Here is a 21,358-nt window from a genome sequence, read left to right as displayed (position 1 = left end):
TCTGGGAAATAATACCGTGGGGGTGGGAAGCGGGCGACATGTAAAAATAATCGTAAACGACAGATGTTAGTGGCTAAACCATAGTTTTCGGGCTCGCTGAGATGAATACTGACAATCATGATGCCGTTTAAGGCCAACTGCTGCTAAAAATGAAGATGTTCAGGAAACAAATAAATACCCGGGATAAATAAATACCCAGACAACACTGGGCAATCTGCTAGTTCATGAAAAAAAAAAAAAATGAAAGCTAATACAAAGATACAATAGTGGGAAAAAGGTACAGGCCAGAGATTGCAGAGGGTGTGTGTATGATATAAGAGCTCCAGCCAGAAAGGGGGGGGGGGGCACACGGCCCTACCATTGCCCATTGTGGTTTTTCCCTATCTGCACCTAGTCTTATATCCTTTCCTTGCTTTGGGAGAAAAGGTTGCACCTGGTTCCCTTCCAGCAGAGGAGGCAGAAACTGTCCCTCCCAAAAGGTGAGCCCCCCCCCCCCCCGGATCTGAAGAAGGAGAGAAATCCATGGGGGTGGCACAAGCTGCCCCTGCCCAACGAAGCCCATTCGAGCGCAGGCTTCCAGAGAGGAGTAAATGAGTGTGGGGGGGGGGGGTGGTGGCATCAGCACGATTGGGGATGATCTCGCGGCAGGGGGGGAGGGGGTGGAAAGGGACCCGTAAGATCGAGAAGGGTTGCCCTTCCTCTTTTGCAGAGCTGCGTGCAATGACAGCGCAGGGCCACCAGGGGGCAGCAGGCGTCCCTGCCACGGAGGGAACTGGGTGGTGCTCGGGGATCAGCTGAGCAGAGCGGGAGGCTCATTGCCCAAACCGCTGAAAGCGGCGATCGGGGCTCCGGGAGGGAGCGGAGGAGGCAGCACTCGGCCCCCCAGGTAAGGAGCTTCCCCTCCCCCGATTCTTTCCCAGTCCTGTAAACCAGCGTCCTGGCTGGACTTAGCCTAGAGAACTCTAGTCTGGCTCTTCTTTGAGGTTTAGGAATGTTTTCGGTTCAATCTGATCTGGGACGGGAGTGCAGAGGTGGATCTAGCTGGGGTCTTCTCTGCGGGTGCTGGATCACCCCTGAATCCTTCTCTGGGTCTCACGAGGGACACTTTGTTTTGAGTTTAGCATCCCCTCCCCCTCTATTATTTTGAAAACTTGGCCCCTATTCCTGGAGTGATTTTTCTTTCACTGCTACAGCCTCCCCCTCCCCCTCCCAGCTCTCCTCTCTCCCCTCCCCCAATGGCTGTCTGGGCTACTGACTTTCAAAACATCCTTAAGTCAATGCCCCTGGCACAAAATGACATAAGAGTTTCCCTATCTTGCCCTAGGGCAATTGTTAGGTTGGCTAGGGCCTTGGGTCCAGGTGATATAAAGGGATAAGGGGGGGGGGGGGCATCTTTATTAATTTAATCAAAAGCACCCATCCCTAGCACAGACAGAGCTGAGGGAAGGAAGAATCAGTCCAGCCACTGATCACAGCGAGACCCGCCCAGTGGCCTGGCCACCACATACCACCTTGCAGGGACAGAAGGCAGGAGAAGCGGCAAAAGCTTCATTCACCCTCTGGGCTCCTTGGTACCCAGCCAGAGTAGACAGAGGGCAGGATTAGCCAATAGGCCAAGTAGGCACGTGCCTAGGGCCCGAAATGGTCAGGGAGGCCCGATGAAGGAGGGCATCAACATTGTTTTTTTCCAAACGGCGATGGGCCCCTCCAGCATCGATCGGCCACGCGGGCCCCCCTCCTCCCCCCCCATCGACGGAAAGTAAGACAAGCAAGCAACGCGGGTAAGAAAGGCAACGGGAACTGTAATTGTGCAAGCGGTGCTGCTTGCCCAAAGCTTCCCTCTGAGGAAGCTTCCTGTTTCCGCTTGGGCGCAGGGTGGGGTGGGGCGGGGCAGGGGGGCCCAGTGTACTTGTGTGCCTAGGGGCCCTCGATGAATTAATCCTGCCCTGGCCATTGGATCTCTAAGCAGAGCCGATAAGAAAGACACCACTTCCAAATAGAAAAATCATTCCCAAATGAAAGAGCTCTTAAGTGATTTCAGGGCTCATTTTCAAAGCACTTAGACCAGGGGTGTCCAATGTCGGTCCTCGAGGGCCGCAATCCAGTCGGGTTTTCAGGATTTCCCCAATGAATATGCATGAGATCTATTTGCATGCACTGCTTTCAATGCATATTCATTGGGGAAATCCTGAAAACCCGACTGGATTGCGGCCCTCGAGGACCGACATTGGACACCCCTGACTTAGACACATAAAGTATCGTAGTAACCTATGGTGCTTTGAAAATGAGCCCCTTGATTTGACTTAATAAATTTGATATACTGCCTTTGGAAAAGTCCGTGGGGGAAGCCTCTGCTTGCCCTGGATCAGTAGCATGGAATGTTGCTACTCTTTGTGGTTCTAGAATCTTGTTACTCTCTGGGATTCCGGAATCTTGCTATTCCTTGAGATTCTGTATGGAATGTTGCTACTCTTTGGGGTTCTAGAATCTTGTTACTCTCTGGGATTCCGGAATCTTGCTATTCTTTGAGATTCTGTATGGAATGTTGCTACTCTTTGGGGTTCTAGAATCTTGTTACTCTCTGGGATTCCGGAATCTTGTTATTCTTTGAGATTCTGCATGGAATGATGCTACTCTTTGGGATTCTAGAATCTTGTTACTCTCTGGGATTCCGGAATCTTGCTATTCTTTGAGAGTCTGTATGGAATGTTGCTACTCTTTGGGATTCCAGAATCTTGCTATTCTTTGACATTCTGTATGGAATGTTGCTACTCCTTGGGTTTTGGCCAGGTACTAGGGACCTAGATTGGCCACCATGAGAATGAGCTACTGGTCTTGATGGACCATTGGTCTGACCCAGTAAGGCTGTTCTTATGTTCTTATACCGAGTGGCACCAGGGCCATGTTCTTCCCTCCATAATATGACCCTCGTTTCTTCATTCACACCTGCAGTGATTCAGCCTGGACGAGACCACCCATGTAAGCGCACATCCCAGGCTGACCACGAGGGGCCCTCGGCCATACCTTCACAATATCAGCAGCTAAGGGACCTGTTCGATAGTCTCATCTCACAACTGGTGATTCCCGCGGGGGCACCCAGCATCCCTTCAGTGGCTCCACCCACATTGGAAGAACCAGATCTAGCACCTTGCCAGACCACAGCAACCCCCTCAAAGGGGGCCCACTCACCATACCAGGAAAGCGTCTACTCCCCATCTGAAACAGATCAAGTAACGAAGGATCAGTCAGCCACACTATCCCATCCTCCTCCCTAGACGGATGCTGCTGCTGAATGCCACTGAGAGCCATAGCTAAGGACTACTGAAGCACAAAGTGCCATGGGCTTATATAGGGGGACTAGCACATGCTCAGAGGGGGCTACCAAAGCCTTCCTCTGAGCTCTAGGAGAGCAAATCCGCTTTGGGCACGTCGGATGACGTCACCAAGGGTGGCTGACTGATTCTTCTGACCTGGAGAACCTCTGTTACAGGTAAGTAACTTCACTTTATAGTGACAGGGTGGGGTAGTTTAAGCAAGGTAAAAAAAAGGATTATGGAGGGTGTGCCTAAGGCCCCCTCCAGGTCCAGGTCCTGGCCAAAACCCAAGGAGTAGCAACATTCCATACAGAATCTCAAAGAATAGCAAGATTCCGGAATCCCAGAGAGTAACAAGATTCTAGAATCCCAAAGAGTAGCAACATTCCATGCTACCGATCCAGGGCAAGCAGAGGCTTCCCCCGTGTCTTTCTCAATAACAGACTATGGACTTTTCCTCCAGGAAATTGTCCAAACCTTTCTTAAAACCAGCTACTCTGTGGCGTACTGCAGAGAGAGAACATGGGAATGGGAAGTAATCTGTCCCAACAGGTCTACTGGAATTAATTAACAGGGAAATGAGGTTTTGATGAAATCTTCTCACGAAAAATAATTCACTCTGACATTCGGCTCTATTAAGAAGACCGATTTCTTTTTTTGTTGTTTGTAATTCTTGGTTTTCTTAAGGTCTGTGCTATTGGCACCGGTCCCAGGTAATGCCTGGCTGGCACAGAGAGTCCAGTGCCAGCCCAGGCCTGCCAGGCAGGCTCTGGTGTTGTGTTGTACAGTGCCAGTGAGGAAAAGAGTGACATTTTCAGCTCGATCAACTTCTGGGTAAATTCCTGTCCTCCACACTCTCTCCATTGTATGCAAATCTCTCTCACGCATATTCATTGTGAATGTCTTGGAAACCTGCCTGGCTAGGCGAGAACTCTCCATTTAGAGACTTTGTTGTACTGTTGTTCGTAGTGATCTCTGTGTGACGTTTGCCCGGTCGAGGGATCTGGTTCTGGGACTTCGGCCATTTGGGGTATCTTGTTTCTTCTGTATTCTCAGGCAAGGTTGGTTTTGCATTTCGGTGCAACAGAAAAGCAAGTTTATTTTCTTTCTCTTTGCTAAGGGTGTTTACTGTCTTAAGCCAGAAGGTTCTCTCGGTAATAGGGAAGTTCTGGCAAAGCAGAACCTCTCTGGATTAGGAGACGGTGCTGGCTCCTCTGGAATTATTGTTTGTAGTATTTTTTTCCCCCCAGGATTTGGGAGTTTTCCTTCCTTCCCCGCCCCTGAATGGCTGCTGACCTACGGCAACCTTCCCTCCTCCGGCCCCTGCAGAAATGTGAGCAGATTAGACACATATATCACCCCCTCCCCTGCCCGCCCCCCGCTTAGAATTCTTGGCACACAACCTTGTTGCCCACTGCCTGCCTGGTCTGACACAGTAAAGCCCACTGGGAGAAATGGGCCTGTGCCAGGCTTTCGTGTGGGGAGGAGTAGGAGGGGGCTCTTAAGTAATGCCAGTGCTGGAAGGGGGGCGAGGACAGGAGGGATTTCAGTAGCTGTTTGATGATCACATTCAGCTTCCCCTGCACACACCCTGCTCTTGTGTGAGCTGGAAGAATTTGTGAGTCATGGCTGGGTGTGTGAAGCAGAGATTAGGGGGCCTGGGAGAGGGTGAGAGCAGGGAGAGATCTTTAGATGGAAAAAGGGGGGACGGTTGGCTGTGGAAGGGAGTTCTGCTCCTAACTGGCCGGTGTCAGGCCAGACATGAGGTCCGCCTTAGCCAGGTTCCAGAGGGAGCCACAGCTAGTGGCCTTTGGGTGGGGGCTGAATTGGGGGAGGAGGGGGGTCTGTAATTAGGGACACAGATCCTCTCAGGTAGTTGCTTACAGCACTGGATTGCAGTCTTCGTTCTGACTGAACTGGGAGCATGAAAAAAAAAGAGGTGGGTGGGGGCAGAGAAGTATGTTGGGGGGTGTGAGAGAGAGAGCTTCCATGGGACAAATGCGGAGTACGGGTGCGGGTGAGGAAAACAGAAGTGGAATTTTGTGGGTCAGATGTTTGTTCCTTGCAGCTGAAAAACTTGGTATCTACCTAGAGCAGGGGTGTCAAAGTCCCTCCTGGAGGGCCGCAATCCAGTCGGGTTTTCAGGATTTCCCCAATGCATGAGATCTATTAGTGGACACCTGGAATGCGCTTCCAGAGGGCGTAATAGGGCAGAGTACAGTACTGGGGTTCAAGAAAGGATTGGACGATTTCCTGCTGGAAAAGGGGATAGAGGGGTATAGATAGAGGATTACTGCACAGGTCCTGGACCTATTGGGCCGCAACGTGAGCGGATTGCTGGGCACGATGGACCTCAGGTCTGACCCAGCGGAGGCATTGCTTATGTTCTTATTAGCATACAATGAAAGCAGTGCATGCAAATAGATCTCATGCATACTCATTGGGGAAATCCTGAAAACCCGACTGGATTGCGGCCCTGGAGGAGAGGCCATGACACCCCTGACCTAGAGCCTGTCTCTGTCCTGCCTTCACTGCAGGGGGACCCAGGAGAAACAGCTATGGCCTGTGATCACAGAAGGGGGGTGGGGGGGGGGGGAGAGTAACGCACAGAGAAAGCAAAAAAGAAATCAAGAAATAAAATTTAAAAAATGCAAGACGCAGGAAATAGATGGCTAAAATAGTTGGCTGGTACCCAAGTTTTGATACTTTTCTGCCTCCGGGGTCTGTTTTGGAGTTTGTAAGTTTAGCTACACAGACCAGACAGATGTGCTGCAGCTGTGGCCGATAGCTGCGAGACACTCAACCTTATGTGTGACGGGTGTATTTTGAAGGGGAAGAGCTTGTGTATCTGATTTGCATGTGTGTGGGCAGGAGAGTTTGGTGTGTGTGACTGAGAAAGTGGAGCTCATGGGCTTTGTGAATGATCGCAGGGAGGGGAAGTGGATGGGTGGAAGTTACATATGGTGAATAAATGATTTGATACACTGACGGTTCTAAACGAAGGAAGCCATTGGAGATGAACACGCTGGGGGAGGGGGGTCTGACAAGGCAATCTGGCAGTAAACAGGAAGACTTGCAAGGTCCAAGAACCCTTGAGTTAAGAGCCCTGGGGTAGAGGCAGCTTTCTGGAAAGCTGATCTGAAGAGGAGATGCTGGTCCCAAGCTATAATCTCTTTAGGAGGGTTAGGGAGAAGAGTTGCACTTTATTGAAAGGCATAGCCTTGATATATTATATAAAGTATGATGTGGCAAGAAGCTTGATACACTGTTGCATTTTATTATGTAAGGTTGTAATATCTTCCTGTAATTTGCAGCACATCAAGACATTAAATCCAATCCAAGATCCTTCAGTGGAGAACGATATACTTGAACATTTTTTTTCTTTACTCCAAGGGGGATAGTTTTTAGTAATTGAACAAGAGTAAACTGTTCTCTGCTCTTCTCTTCTACTGGCTTTTGTTTACAATATGATGCCCTGGATCGGTAGCATGAAATGTTGCTACTCTTTGGGATTCTAGAATCTTGTTAATCTCTGGGATTCTGGAATCTTGCCATTCTTTGAGATTCTGTATGGAATGTTGCTTCTCTTTGGGATTCTAAAATCGTATTACTCTCTGAGATTCCGGAATCTTGCTATTCTTTGAGATTCTGTATGGAATGTTGCTACTCTTTGGGATTCTAGAATCTTGTTACTCTGTGGGATTCCGGAATCTTGCTATTCTTTGAGATTTTGTATGGAATGTTGCTTCTCTTTGTGATTCTAGAATCTTGTTACTCTGTGGGATTCTGGAATCTTGCTATTCTTTGAGATTCTGTATGGAATGTTGCTACTCTTTGGGATTCTAGAATCGTGTTACTCTCTGAGATTCCGGAATCTTACTATTCTTTGAGATTCTGTATGGAATGTTGCTACTCTTTGGGATTCTAGAATCTTGTTACTCTGTGGGATTCCGGAATCTTGCTATTCTTTGAGATTCTGTATGGAATGTTGCTTCTCTTTGTGATTCTAGAATCTTGTTACTCTGTGGGATTCTGGAATCTTGCTATTCTTTGAGATTCTGTATGGAATGTTGCTACTCTTTGGGATTCTAGAATCGTGTTACTCTCTGAGATTCCGGAATCTTACTATTCTTTGAGATTCTGTATGGAATGTTGCTACTCTTTGGGATTCTAGAATCTTGTTACTCTGTGGGATTCTGGAATCTTGCTATTCTTTGAGATTCTGTATGGAATGTTGCTACTCTTTGGGATTCTAGAATCGTGTTACTCTCTGAGATTCCGGAATCTTACTATTCTTTGAGATTCTGTATGGAATGTTGCTACTCTTTGGGATTCTAGAATCTTGTTACTCTGTGGGATTCCGGAATCTTGCTATTCTTTGAGATTCTGTATGGAATGTTGCTTCTCTTTGGGATTCTAGAATCTTGTTACTCTGTGGGATTCCGGAATCTTGCTATTCTTTGAGATTCTGTATGGAATGTTGCTTCTCTTTGTGATTCTAGAATCTTGTTACTCTGTGGGATTCCGGAATCTTGCTATTCTTTGAGATTCTGTATGGAATGTTGCTTCTCTTTGGGATTCTAGAATCTTGTTACTCTGTGGGATTCCGGAATCTTGCTATTCTTTGGAATGTTGCTACTCTTGGGATTCTAGAGTCTTGTTACTCTCTGGGATTCCAGAATCTTACTGTTCTTTGAGATTTTGCATGGAATGTTGCTACTGTTTGGGGTTCTAGAATCTTGTTACTCTCTGGGATTCCGGAATGTTGCTATTCTTTGAGATTCTGTATGGAATGTTGCTATTCCTTGGGTTTTGACCAGGTACTAGTGACCTGGATAGGCTCTGTGAGGATGGGCTACTGGGTTAGATGGACCATAGGTTTGACCCAGTAAGGCTATTCTTATGTTCTTAAGATGGTTTTCATAGAAGGTTTTCCTTTTGCTACACTTCCTTCCCACTTATTTTTACAAGGGTGTCTTCTGCCCACCCGTGGAATATTTTTGGGAACAATTGTCCCTTCCGGGTGCTTATGGAGCTTCCTCGCTCATCCTTGTGCTCCGGAAGACCACAGCATTTTAGACTCTGACGTGAGACATTCTGCTTTTTTTCCCCATCGCTTCCCTGAGGTCAGATTTATCTGGCCTTAGTATACAGAAGATTCTAGGCCCTTGCTTTCTGTATATAACCCTGTCTCCCTCTCCAAACCTAGAAAAGAACTGGCAATTGTCCTACAGGAGTTTCATCATATCCTTAATCAGCAGAACTCATCACTTGAACCCCCAACTAGGTTTTTTTTTTGGCCTGTTCTAGGGGCTGATTTCGACAGAAGTTGTATGGAAAGCTACTGAAGATACATTTTGGCTCTGCAGTGAAGGTCTCATGTTTATTAAAATTGGATGCAACCGCTTATAATATTAATTTCAAAGCGAATTCCAAATAAAATAAAATCCGGGCAACAAAAAACAATTATACGTATAAGGACAAATTTATAGACAGACAGAAAACAAGAGGGCAGAGGGTCAAACTACAAAATTTTAGAGAAGGGCGACATTGAAGGGTAACAGAATAGGATGGGGAAGAAAGGAAGGAGGAGAATGCTTAAATAAATGAGTAAAAAGGGAATCAGCGAAACGGATTTTAATTTTCGAAAGCATCTTTGTAAAGAAGCTGTTAAACCTGTCTAGTGCAGATTCTTATCTGATGTATCCAGGCAGTGAGTTCCATAACTGCGGTGCGACGACTGAAAAACTTTCTGCCCGTCTTATGCCAATGATTTTTAGAGAAGGTACAGAAGGTACAGAAAAGAGCTTTTAATCAGATGACCGCAGGGATCTAGAAGGAGTGTATGGAAACCTTACTACCGTGTTTCCCCGAAAAGAAGACACTGTCTTATATTAATTTTGGGCCCCAAAAAGGCACTAGGTCTTACTTTCGGGGAGGTCTTATTTTTTTCTTGTACCATGATCATCTCTCCCTTCCTCTCCTCCACCCCAATTATTACTATTTCCTTTCTCTCCCCCACATGTGCAAAATCTTTTCTCCCCTTTCACCCATCCCTTGTGCATCCTTCCCTCCCATCCCTTGCAGCTTCTATCCCTCCCATCCCCCATGTAGCATCTTTCTATCCCTGACGCGCATCCCCCCCCACTGAACTGTTTCTCCCTCCCATCTAAATGTACATTATAACTAAATGTACATTATAACAAAAGGGCAGCGTCGGCTGCAATCTAGACAGGCTCCTTCACGGCTTGGGCCGTTCCTCTGCCGTGTTGCTGATGATGTCATCAGTGATGCAGCAGAGTAATGGCCCAGGCCGCAAAGGAGCCTGTCTAGCTTGCAGCCGACGCTGCCGGTTTGTTATAAGGTACATTTAGTCTCGCGGTTTGGATGGGAGGGAGAGATGGGTCGGCGGGCGGGGGGGGGGAGGAGGGAGTGCTATTGCTGCCGGCAACTAGGGCTTATTTTCGGGGACACACGGTAGTTGGGTTTAAAAATTTTTGTAAAAGGAATGGAGAATAAAAGTGAGACTATAGATCCCCAGTGCAACCACACCCTGAGTACAGTGTGCGGTTTAAATTCTCAAAACCGCACATTGCCCTTTTCTGAACCTTTTCTGTTTTGCCATGGGAATGGTAAAGGGTTTGGAAGAAACTCCCCTGTCAGGAGAAACAAAAGGATTATGGCCCTTCAACAGGGAGGAAAGATTATTGAGGGAAAATAATAATAACAGTTTATATACCGCAGTACCATTAAGTTCTATGCGGTTTACAAAAGATTAATGAAGTACAAGTTGAGAGAAGTTAAGGGATTGGTCGACAAGAGGGGAATGGGACAAGAGAACCGTTATAGAAACATTTATAAAATTATGAACGGTATTGAATGTTTAAATAGGGAACATTCAATTTTTCAAATAATGCTAGGATATGGGGGGGGGGGGGGGCGCATTCATGAAGTGAATTTGCATTAAACCAGAGAAACACTTTTTCCACTTGGTGTATAGTTAATCTATGGATTATATTAGCAGAGTCAGAAGGCCATTTTTGGGGGTTCCTAATATATTCTTCTTCTCTACGGACAAAGCCAGCTGCCATCTTACCTTCTGACGACCTCCACTTATGCAGGAAGGGATGTATGAAGAGTTAATACGCCATTCACTGCCTTCCCCCATTAACCCTAAAGTTCGCACCCCAGCACCTATGTTTTCTGAATTCATCAAATGGGCTTTAACCAATTTAGCACATGCTAAACGCGAAGACGCCCATTAAATTCCTACAGACAACTTAGCGTTTAGTGGCGCTAATTCATTTAGTGCCCCTTGATGAATTCCCCCCCCCCCCCCCCGGAATGACGGACTTTTGCACCAGTTATCAACACAGCCATCAAAATTACTGAGCCTGTGATCAAAAATCTGACTTGCTTCAGGTTTATTTCTGTTCAGGTTTGAACCATACTTGATCTGTGCAGGTCATAAAACAAGATTTGCCATACTGGGACAGACTGAAGTATCCTGTTTCCAATAGTGGCCAACCCAGGTCCCAAGTACCTGACAGAAACCCAAAGAGTAGCAACATTCCACAGCTGAAATTATGATGTCATAATGCCTCATTCCACCAATGCCTAAGAGCCAACCTCAGTTGTGATGTCACAATGGCTTGATTGTCCTTTACTTGGCTCACCTAAGAATTGAAGGTCCATCAAGCCCAGTATCCTGTTTCCAGCAGTGGCCAACCCAGGGCCCAAGTACCTGCAGAAACCCAAAGAGCAGCAACATTCCAGAGTTGAGATTGTGACATCATAAAGCCCCATTCCACCAATGCTTAAGAGCCAACCTCGGCAGTGATGTCACAATGGCTTGATTGTCCTAGACCTGGCTCATATAAGAACATAAGAGTTGCGGTACTGAGACAGACCGAAGGTCCATCAAGCCCAGAATCCTGTTTCCAACAGTGGCCAACCCAGGTCCCAAGTAGTAAGACAGATTCTATGCTGCTTATCTTAGGAATAAGCAGTGGATTTCCCCAAGCCATCTCAATAATGGCCTATGGACTTCTCTTTAAGGAAATTATTGAAGTCTTTTTTAAACCCTGCTAAGCTAACTGATTTCACCACATTCTCCAGGAACAAATTCCAGAGTTTAATTACACGTTGTGTGAAGAAATATTTTCGTATTTTTTTAATTTGTTTTCCAGTTATGCCCCCTAGTCCTGGTATTTTTGGAAAGAGTAAACAAGCGATTCACTTCTACCTTTTCCACTCCATTCAGTATTTTAAGGACCTCTATTATATCATCCCCAAGCCAAAGAGCCCTAACCGCTTTAGCCTCTCTTCATAGGGAAGTTGTCCCATCATTCTCGTTGTCGTCCTCTGTATCTTTTCTAATTCCACTATATCTTTTCTGAGATACGGTGACCAGAACCTCACACAGTATTCAAGGTGCAGCCATACCATAGAGCGATACAAGAGCTTTATAACTATTATCTTTGTTTTCCATTCCTTTCCTGTCTGGTTTTGCCGTCATATAGAGGGAGGTTAATAAAAGGGAGGGGGCTCTTTCACTTTGAGAATTCCCATTTTTGGCAAGGTGGAAACCTCGGTGAATAAAGACCGTGGGTTGAATTGTAAGAGATTAGTCCAGTTTTCAACAGAGGTGGGAGGGTGGGGGGAGGGGGGAAATCACATTTAATGTTTAAATGTCTTTATTGAATTTCATAAAATACAGTAATTCAACACAGCAATTAATCTAATGGCATTTAAACCCTTCCCCCTCCCCCCAACAAAATGATAAAAGTAGATGAATTGGGAGGACAGAAGTGGGTGTGAATAAGAGAAGTTGAAAATGGATGAAGGCTGATTGTGCACATGTGCATTCAGGGTGGGTGGTTGGATGCCTGTTTCCCTCATAGTCTCTGCTGTGAGCGTGTCGTCTCTGGCTTTATTTACCAATTCTCCTTCCATTATCTTGCTCTGGTCTCGGCAGGAGAGTGCAGGGTTTCAGGGAGTGCTGTGGTTTTGGCAAGGTGCCCTTTTGGTTCATGGAAAAAAGTACACAGGGAGCATGGGAAAGTGCCCAAATTAGATCAAATACACAAGAACCTGAGAGAGGAGGATGTAGGATCCTGCCTTAAAGAGCTTACTCTGAGATAATGATGGCCCTGCCTCTGTAGGTAAAGGGGTCGAGGACAGGGAGAACCCACAGGGGGGGCTCTCCCTAGCCCCTCTGAAAAGCTGGCAGTGTATATCTCGGATGCAAGGTTGGTTACAAGATTCTCCAACAGGATTCTGGTGGAATCAATTTAATCGATCGCTGCTTTTGGAGGCCAAGGAAGCTCGTTTCTCTGCACGGCGCAAAAAGGCCTTTCTACGGGTATGGGACCCATTTCTCCAGAATTTACCACATAAAGCCAGACGTTTACCTTTAAACGATTTGTCTTTTAATCATGCAGATCCAATATTCCGCGAGTGTGTCCGGAGGGAGGGGAGGGGCTGGGGGGCTCTAGGGGTTGATAGTGTATCATGTCTCTTAGTAGTTTTAACCCTTTCAGGACCATAAGGATCGTAGGCCAATTTTTGTGGTTTTGACGACATTTTTATGGTAAAAAGGGCTTGCAGATGCCAAAAAATTGATTTTTTTTGTGAAATATCATTATTTTTATTTAAAAAAATCACACTTCTGGCTTATGGACAGTGTGGCAAGTGAATCTTCTCGTCAATCTAGCAACGACGCTAATGAATGAATGTCGGAACCAGTTTGTTTACATAAAGGCAGTATCATATGGAATCCGTACATATCAAATTTAGAACTGTAGACTATCCCAATCAAAATTTATAGGATTTTAAAGTTATGGGACAAATATGTCCCTTGGTCCTGAAAGGGTTAACTGTGTACGAAGTGGGCCCTAAGAGACCAGGCCCCCTTCATCCTGATTTGGTTCTTGCTGTTTGTCAGACATGTTTTCTTTAATAATAAAAACGATTATTGCTCTAAATCCAAACCAGCAGAATTTATCTGCTGATAGTTTGGTTTTAACAAATTTCCTTGAGAGATCGGATAGCGAGACACTGGTTACTGTTCCTGCTCCATTGCTTGTACAATTTGCCATTGATTCGGACCGGGAATGGATGCTTAAGCTTTTTTCAATTATGAAGATGTTCCATTTATGTCAAAAGTAGTGAGAATGTATCCAGACGTGTCACGTTCAACTCGGAGGAGAAGAAAGCGGTTTCTTATTTTGAGGTGCAACGATTGTTTTGAGATACCCTGTAAATGTGTTAAGCACTATCAAGGGAGCCGATATGTATTTTTTGAACCTCGGCAGTTGTCAAAATTCATTTCCGCCAAAGGGCAAATTGCAGATAATACGTGAAATATGCTACTTGTGTATTAGCTCAATGAAGTAAGTTCAGAGTAGAGAATGACACGGGGAAAAAGTTTGTCCCCCGTCCCTGCAACCACCATCCCTGTCACCGCGACCCCTGTGGCCCACCCCATCCCCGCAACTACTGTCCACTCCCTCCTTCCTAGTGTAAGGGAACATGCGCGATCACGGATCGCACGGTCCAGAAGCCCCCTCCCGCCTGATCACCGCGTCCTGCCATCTCCCTCCCTCCACCGCACCTTAGGTGCCTGCCGAGTCCGACTTTAATTCTTCTCCCAGCCGCACGCTTTCGATGAGCCACACGTGCGGCTGCTTGAGCTGTTGAATCTTCTGCTCTGACCCAACTTCCTGCTTCCGGTTGCGTCAGAGGAGGAGATTCAGCAGTTCAAGCAGCCGCGCACGCACGGCTTATTTACAGCTGGGAGAAGAATTAAAGTCAGATTTGGCAGGCACCTAAGGTGAGGTGGAGAGAGGGAGATGGCAGGACGTGGGATGCGGCGATTGGGTGGGGATGCTGGACCGCATGATCCGTGCTGGCTTCACTGCAGAGACAAGACCATTCACCGCTCCATGGGGTGGTGAATGACCTTGTCCCCGTCCCCGCAACAACCACTAATTTTTCTCTCCCTGTTTCGGCGGGTTACCTGCGGCTACTTGCGGCTAACCGCAGGTAACAACCACCATGTCATTCTCTAGTTCAGAGCCCATCTAGTCACATCTTTATTTTCTTTTGAATAATTACCAATGAAATATTTCAGTTAAATTGGCAGTTCTAGCCTCCTATATTGTGGACTAATTTATACAAGCCGGTACAGCATGTATAAATAAAAAAAATAAGAAGATTGAAATTAGATCTCGGATGGTAAGTCTTGCCTCGCTCTGCTCCTGCCCAGCAGCCACACCTCCATGGGCGAGTGGAAAGTTGTGTTTTGAAAAGGCCTTTCTGGGCCTCCTGGAACAAATCTCTACACTCTTTCTTTCTCGTCGTATGTGCTACAGAATTTCTGCGCTGTCACAGGAGATGTAAGCCAGAGGAGTGCCGTGTGGTAGCTCACCTGGGTAATTTGGGCGTGGTAGGGCACTGGGGAACCATTTACACACCAGGCCGCCTCTTCTAAGCCTGCTGAAAACATACTGTACTGTTTTCTTCATTGAATTGAATCTGGTCACTCCTTTCCCTTTCCCAGCATGGTTTGGCTGGGAGTTGTCACACTGCCTTAGTAGGGTCTTTGGGCGTCATGGGGGCAGCTGTTCCTGTGACATCAGTCCTGACTGTTTGCTTCAGTGCACTCTTGCGAAGCAATTCCTGGGGGTACGTCGTCTCATGCGTGTGATGCGTGCTTGTTCTGGCCTGCGTCTCTAGATACATACACTTTTCGGTTTGTAAATAAGCACCCAGCCTTAGCCGGGGGTAGGGAGGGGAGAGATGACTGCTGTACCACAGAAAGGAGGAATCGAATGCATTACCCTAACCTTTAAGAGTCTGCCAAGAAACTGTCAAGCACACGGCAGTCCCCGAAAGTCATTCATGACGTTGCACTTGTACACAGAGGACTTCTGTTTTTTTTAATCCAATCCTTGCCAGACTTTTGCAGATGTAAGAGGTCATCGTGAGAAGGCAACTTTGATCTACACATTACGTAAATAGGTGCCATCGACTCGTGCTCGAGCGCTAGGGACTTGATCACATTAATACAGTAATTATACTCTTTCTGGAAATTTCAGGGTGGGGGCAGGGTGGTGAGCAAGAAGTGGATCCAGATGTTTTTCTGGATCTGGTGCTGCTGTTTCTGTGTGAAAATTCTAATCTTTTTTTTTTTTTCTTACCTGGGTGGAGGAAGTTCAGAATCGTAGGCTCCGAGTGCTGCTTGGAGATGTGTTTCGCTGATGGAGTGTGTGTTGCTGGATGGAGGGGTAATGAGTGGGCAGTGGGGCTGAAAGAGGGAATTGATGCAGGGGCTCAGGGGATGTGTGGGCAGGGCCAGTCCAAGAGTATCCAGAACCTTAAGTTATGTACTGTCCCCTCCCCAGATGAGCTCAAAGCCCTATTCTCCCCCCTCCCCCACATCAAGCATTTTGCTTTATCTTCCCTGCCTCTCTTAAAGATCTCAGTCTGTATACTTTGGAGGAAAAACGGGAGAGGGGAGATATGTTAGAAACGTTTAAATACCTACGTATTGTAAATATGCATTAGTCGAGTCTCCTTAATTTGAAAGGAAACTCTGCAGTGAGAGGGCATAGGATGAAGTTAAGAGGCAAAACACCCTCTAGGGATTCAAGACAAAGTTAGTCAAGTTCTAGCTGAACCAGAACGTATGCAGGTAAGGCTAGTCTCAGTTAGGGCGCTGGTCTTTGACCTAAGGGCCGCTGCGGGAGCGGACTGCTGGGCACGATGGACCACTGGTCTGACCCAGCTGTGTCACTTCTTATGTTCTTATGATATGTTTATTTATGTTGTGTTGCATATGGTTTTCAGATTTTTGTATTATAAATAAATCCCTGCATCCCGTACATTGTCCTGCAGTTTGGTTCTGCATTTTTACTGCAGGTCCTGTTGGTTTTTCTTGTTTTGCTAATGGGTCAAAGAACCTAGAGTGAGGGGGGGGGGACTGGGGTGGCTAACTTTTCTACGGAGTTGGGCAGGGGAGGCTGGGCCAGTGTAGCTTTTGGTTCTTTCCATACTTACCAACTGCGATGTGGAATGAACGACCTCCTCAAGTTAGATCGTGTTTATCACTTTCGCAAAACCTTAAAAACCACTGTTTAATTGCCTTTTTAGGCTACAGCTCCAACGAATGTTGATGGATCTTTTTTGTGATCTAATTATGTAAACCGAATCGAGCTCCTATTTTTAGGAGATGATTTGATGTATACGACTGAGAATTAGATTAGATTAGAATTGGTAGCTCTGTCTCATGACTGAAGAAGTAGCGTTTTTTTGTCCTAATATTAATTCCGAGCTTTTGTGAAGGATGTGCCTCGCCCCTTCCTTTTCTCTTTCCATGTCCTCACTACCTGGACCAGGTATTTATTGGACGCATTGAGCTGTACTTCTCACCAGCGTAGTTTTAAGTCGAGTTTCAATTCAAACAATGAGCGGTAAATAATAAGACCTTATGGGGCTTTTCTTTGGGCCAATGGAATTCCTGGGGCGGAGCGAGATGCAGGAGCTGCAGAGTGAATGCACTTGTAGGTCAGTACGAGGAGTTTGCATTAGTGGACAGGTAGTCAATGAAGCCACTTGAAGAGGGAGGTAATGTGGGCATTGACGACATTGGGGGAATACTGAAATCATAGCCCTGCTTTTAGTCATTGTACCCTACTGCCCTATCACCCACCTCAACCTTTAACTCAGTGGTTCCCAAACCCTGTCCTGGGGGGACCCCCAGCCAGTCGGGTTTTCAAGATATCCCTAATGAATATGCATGAGAGAGATTTGCATATAATGGAAGTGACAGGTATGCAAATCTCTCTCATGCATATTCATTAGGGATATCTTGAAAACCCGACCAGGACAGGGTTTGGGAACCACTGCTTTCAAGTTTAATAAAATTTTGATTTGATCGCAAAATCTTACTTCAATGCGATTTACAAAAAAATGTTGCAAATTAGGGTGACATAAACGAATAACATTTTACTAAGACAATGATTTACATAACTATATACCAACCAAACACAAGGAAAAAATAAAATGGATTAAATACAATTATAAAGTAAATATATCAGGGTTGGAATTTGAAACAAAAGGAAGGGTAAAAGATTGCCTGCTCGATTTTACTTATAGGTCTTTCTAAAGTAAAGAAATTCTAGGAGGAATTTAAAATGTATATAGCTTAATTAAAAGCTTCCTTAAAAAGCCAACTTTTTAACTGGATATTGTCTGCAAACATCCAGAATTCTGCACCTCCCAAGTGAAGGGACCCTTTTGGTGATCCAGTGGATGTGAAAGTAGCAGCAGAGATTTCCACAAGCTCAGTTTGTTTCCTGTTGCCTCCCTGCGAATGGAGTCTCCCCACAGGCTAGGAGCTTGGGTTGCAGTGCAGAGTTTGCTGGGGCGCCCAGAATAGCTTGATATGAATCCAGCAGGAATAGCTTTGAACACGTGAGGTGCATTCATTGTAGCTATGGGTTTCCAGTGTCACCTGGAGTGAATGCATCCCCCGCTCCCTTCCTACTCTGTGGTCAAGGCCTCTCTTGCAAGTGGAGTAGGGTTATCCAGACATGTCCCCTTTTTTAGAGCACTGTCCAGATGTCTGGATGATTTCCTAGACTGGGGGGAGTTTGTCTGGGTTTTGGACTCTCCGGGCCCCCACCCCAGACTCTTTCTGCTTGGAGTTCCCCAAACAGATCACATTCTAAAGTCCAGGAAGTGATGCACTTTAGCTGAAATCAAGAACTCTGCATCGATTCGGGGGCCTTTATACATTTCCAGCCCCTAGAAGAGCTTCAGTCCCGGCTCTGCTCTCGAGTTCACCAGGGTCCCGAGCTCCCCGCCCCCTTCAACCACACGGATACTCGCGACCGCTTCAGTGGAGGGGATTATCCTAGCTGTCGGTGTCGCGTCTCTATGGCGCAGGCCCTGGAGCACCTACTTGTGAGCCTGCACGCACAGCCCCAGCTCCGGCGGCCATCTGTGTCCTAGGCACACGGGCACATCCGTGTCCTGCTGCCGGAGCAGAATGCAGGCTCCTGTGAAGAATCAATTCTTGGGAAGTTGACTCTGAAGAAAGGAAGGGGACGTCCCCCACTAACCCCATACTAGGATGCAGCAACTGCTGGCAAAAGAGTTCTTCCCCCCAAAAAGAGTCAGTTCCTCCCAGAAAAAAGACCCCAGAAGAACTTCAGGCAGCAAGACATACAGAGTAGAGCATGACACAGGGACAAAATTTTCCCCATCCCCGTGGGAACTTATTTTCCCGCCCTGTCCCGTCGAGTTCTTTTCCTGTCCGTGCCCCATTCCTGCAAGCTCCGTCCTCATCTGCACAAGCCTCAAACACTTTAAACTCATAAGAAGCAACATTCTAGAGCTGAGATTGTGATGTCAAAATGCCTCATTCCACCAATGCCTAAGCTCCGTCCTCATCTGCACAAGCCTCAAACGCTTTAAAATCCTAAGTGGCAACATTCTAGAGCTCAGATTATGATGTCATAATGCCTCATTCCACCAATGCCTAAGCTCCGTCCTCATCTGCACAAGCCTCAAACACTTTAAACTCATAAGAAGCAACATTCTAGAGCTGAGATTGTGATGTCATAATGCCTCATTCCACCAATGCCTAAGCTCCGTCCTCATCTGCACAAGCCTCAAACGCTTTAAAATCCTAAGTGGCAACATTCTAGAGCTCAGATTGTGATGTCATAATGCCTCATTCCACCAATGCCTAAGCTCCGTCCTCATCTGCACAAGCCTCAAACACTTTAAAATCATAAGTGTTCGAGGTTTGTGTGGTTAAGGCATGCAGGCTCACGAGTAGGTGCTCCGGAGACACGACATCGAAGCACTCGTGAGTATCCGTGTGGTTGAAGGTGGCGAGGAGCTCAGGACCCTGGTGAACTCGAGAGCAGAGCCAGGACTGAAGATCTTCCAGGGGCTGGAAATGTATAAAGGCATGCCTTCTTTTGACCCCCGAATCAATTCAGCGTTCTTGATTTCAGCTAAAGCATCTCCACTCCATGCTCTTTCCTAAAGCCAAAGTGAAATGGTATCAGGCCATGTACCCGCTCCACATGCTCCTCCACTTCCCCCAATGCAATCTTCTCAATAATGTTTTTTCTTTCTCCACACTCGTTGTTCCTCATCCATAAAAGATGTGGGCTGACCAGGGCCAATTCAAAGGTATCTGATGCCCTAGGCCAGGGGGTAGTAACCTGTGGATCTTCTTCCATGTATAAATAGGGCCCCAGACCTACCGAAATACCTGATCCAGCAGTGGTCTTCATGGCAGGAGCATGGCCCTCTTGCTCCTGTCTCCTCACAGCTGCCTTCCTAAATGGCTGCCACGACTTCTCGCGGCATCTCACGGTACTACAGGAGATGCGAGCAGCCATGAAAGGTCACGGTGGCCACTTTAGAAGGCAGCTGCGAGGAAGCAGGTCCAAGAGGGTCATGCTCCTGTCGCAAAGACCCCCACTGGACCACCAGGTGCTGCAGAGGCCTGGGGGAGGGGCCTACCTCTATACATGGCGGAGTGGAAGGGGGCTGGGGCATTGTGGAATTGAGCTGCCATGAGAGGGCCATGCTCCTGCCCTGAAGATTGAGCTGCCCCCCCCCCCACACACTGAACCCAGTACCTAGGTAGGCCCTTGGGGGGGGAGGGAAAATCATGGGGTTGGGAGGGAGATCAAAGGGGAGGGGCCTGGAGAGATCCTTGGCTATGGGTTGGGGGGAAGGAAGAGAGAGTGAGAGACCTGGGATATCTCTACCCATTGCGGCTCTTTGTAAATCTTGGGTCAAACATTTAGGATAGAATGGCTCTTTGCTTTAAAAAGGTTGCTGAGCCTACCCTAGGCTAACCTTCATCAAGCCACACCCCCAGCCATCATCAGCTAATTTTTTGGAAATTATTATGAAAAGTCTGTATTTTATAACATATTTATTTCATTCATTTTCCCCAAAGATGGGGTCAAACATCTTTTCCCTTCTCTTTCCTCTCCCCATCTAGGCTTTTTCTGGGAAGGAGGAAAGAGGTGAAGCAGAGATGCCAGACTGGGGACAGTGAGAGTGACTGTCGCCCACCTACAATTGTTCTACTCCAGGCGGTTGCCTAGCCTAGTGCTAGAGCCAGCCCTGGACCTGCTGCTCTAGACCCTGTTCCAAGTATAAAGGTTCTTTAATGTTCTTCTGATTCTGTGCTTTTTCTATATAGGGTTTCTCTATTTATTTATTAATTTTAAAATTTATCTCCCATCTGATACCTAGGTGAGTTCCAAATAACACGCATAAAATCTATGTTTATTGCACACATTGAATTTGGCCACTGATTTGGCTAATCTAGGGTGCGTCTTATGGAGCGAATACCCAAACCCCCATCTCCCCCAGTTACCTTTTTCTAATTCTGGGCCCTCCCTCGCTGGACTTGGCTGCCAGCCTGGTCCCCGCTGGTTCCCATGAGCATTGACAACTGACACGGCTGCCTCCGAGTCCTCTTCTTTTTCCTTGCGGCAGAGTGGCGCACAATGCTGCCTTCCTGGTTCCACGCCGCTTCCCATGATGGGAAGCGGTGCAGGACCAGGCAGGCAGCCTTGTGTGCCACTCTGCCGCAAGGGAAAAGAAGAGGACTCGGAGGCATCCATCAGTTCTCGCAGGGACCAGGCAGGCAGCCATGTCCATTGAGGGAGGGCGCCAGAAATAAAAAAAGGTTATGTGTGGGGGTGGGGGGGAGGCAGGCCGGGGCCTGCCTGCTCTTCTGAATTCAAAATGAGGAGGGAGAGGTCGGGCCTGCCCGCCTGAAGGGGGATGAGGCCTGCCCTGTCCCTGCTTGCTCTGTGCCCTGTCCCAGCCTACCACTAGACCACCAGAGAGGGGATAAGGTACAAGCCTGTCAGGGAGGGGGGACTGTGCAGAGCCTGGCAAGGAGTGTGGGGTTGGGTGCAGAGCCAGACAGGGAGAATTTGGTTCAGAATGGTTTTTTTTTCTTGTTTTCCTCCTCTAAATCTAGGGTGCGTCTT

General features: G+C 47.1%; 1 protein-coding gene across 4 annotated transcripts in view; it reads left to right on the top strand.

The window, feature by feature from the left end:
* The first annotated feature begins 457 nt into the window (after positions 1-457).
* TMBIM1 (transmembrane BAX inhibitor motif containing 1) overlaps positions 458-21,358 on the top strand; it is a 69,877-nt gene continuing 48,976 nt past the window's right edge. Inside the window, exons 1-2 of one of the 4 annotated variants that reach the window (XM_033945561.1) lie at positions 707-886; positions 20,353-20,515. The gene's annotated coding sequence lies outside the window, so the exon portion shown is untranslated. Of the gene's footprint in view, positions 480-706; positions 887-4,277; positions 4,376-20,352; positions 20,516-21,358 lie in introns of those variants that run through there. The other 3 variants (XM_033945563.1, XM_033945560.1, XM_033945562.1) reach the window with 3 other exon arrangements.

Source organism: Geotrypetes seraphini, chromosome 5 (genome assembly GCF_902459505.1).
Source record: "Geotrypetes seraphini chromosome 5, aGeoSer1.1, whole genome shotgun sequence".
In the NCBI taxonomy this organism is placed as follows: domain Eukaryota; kingdom Metazoa; phylum Chordata; class Amphibia; order Gymnophiona; family Dermophiidae; genus Geotrypetes; species Geotrypetes seraphini.
The sequence above is the reverse complement of the archived record's forward strand: the minus strand, read 5'-3'. Positions and strand labels throughout refer to the sequence as shown.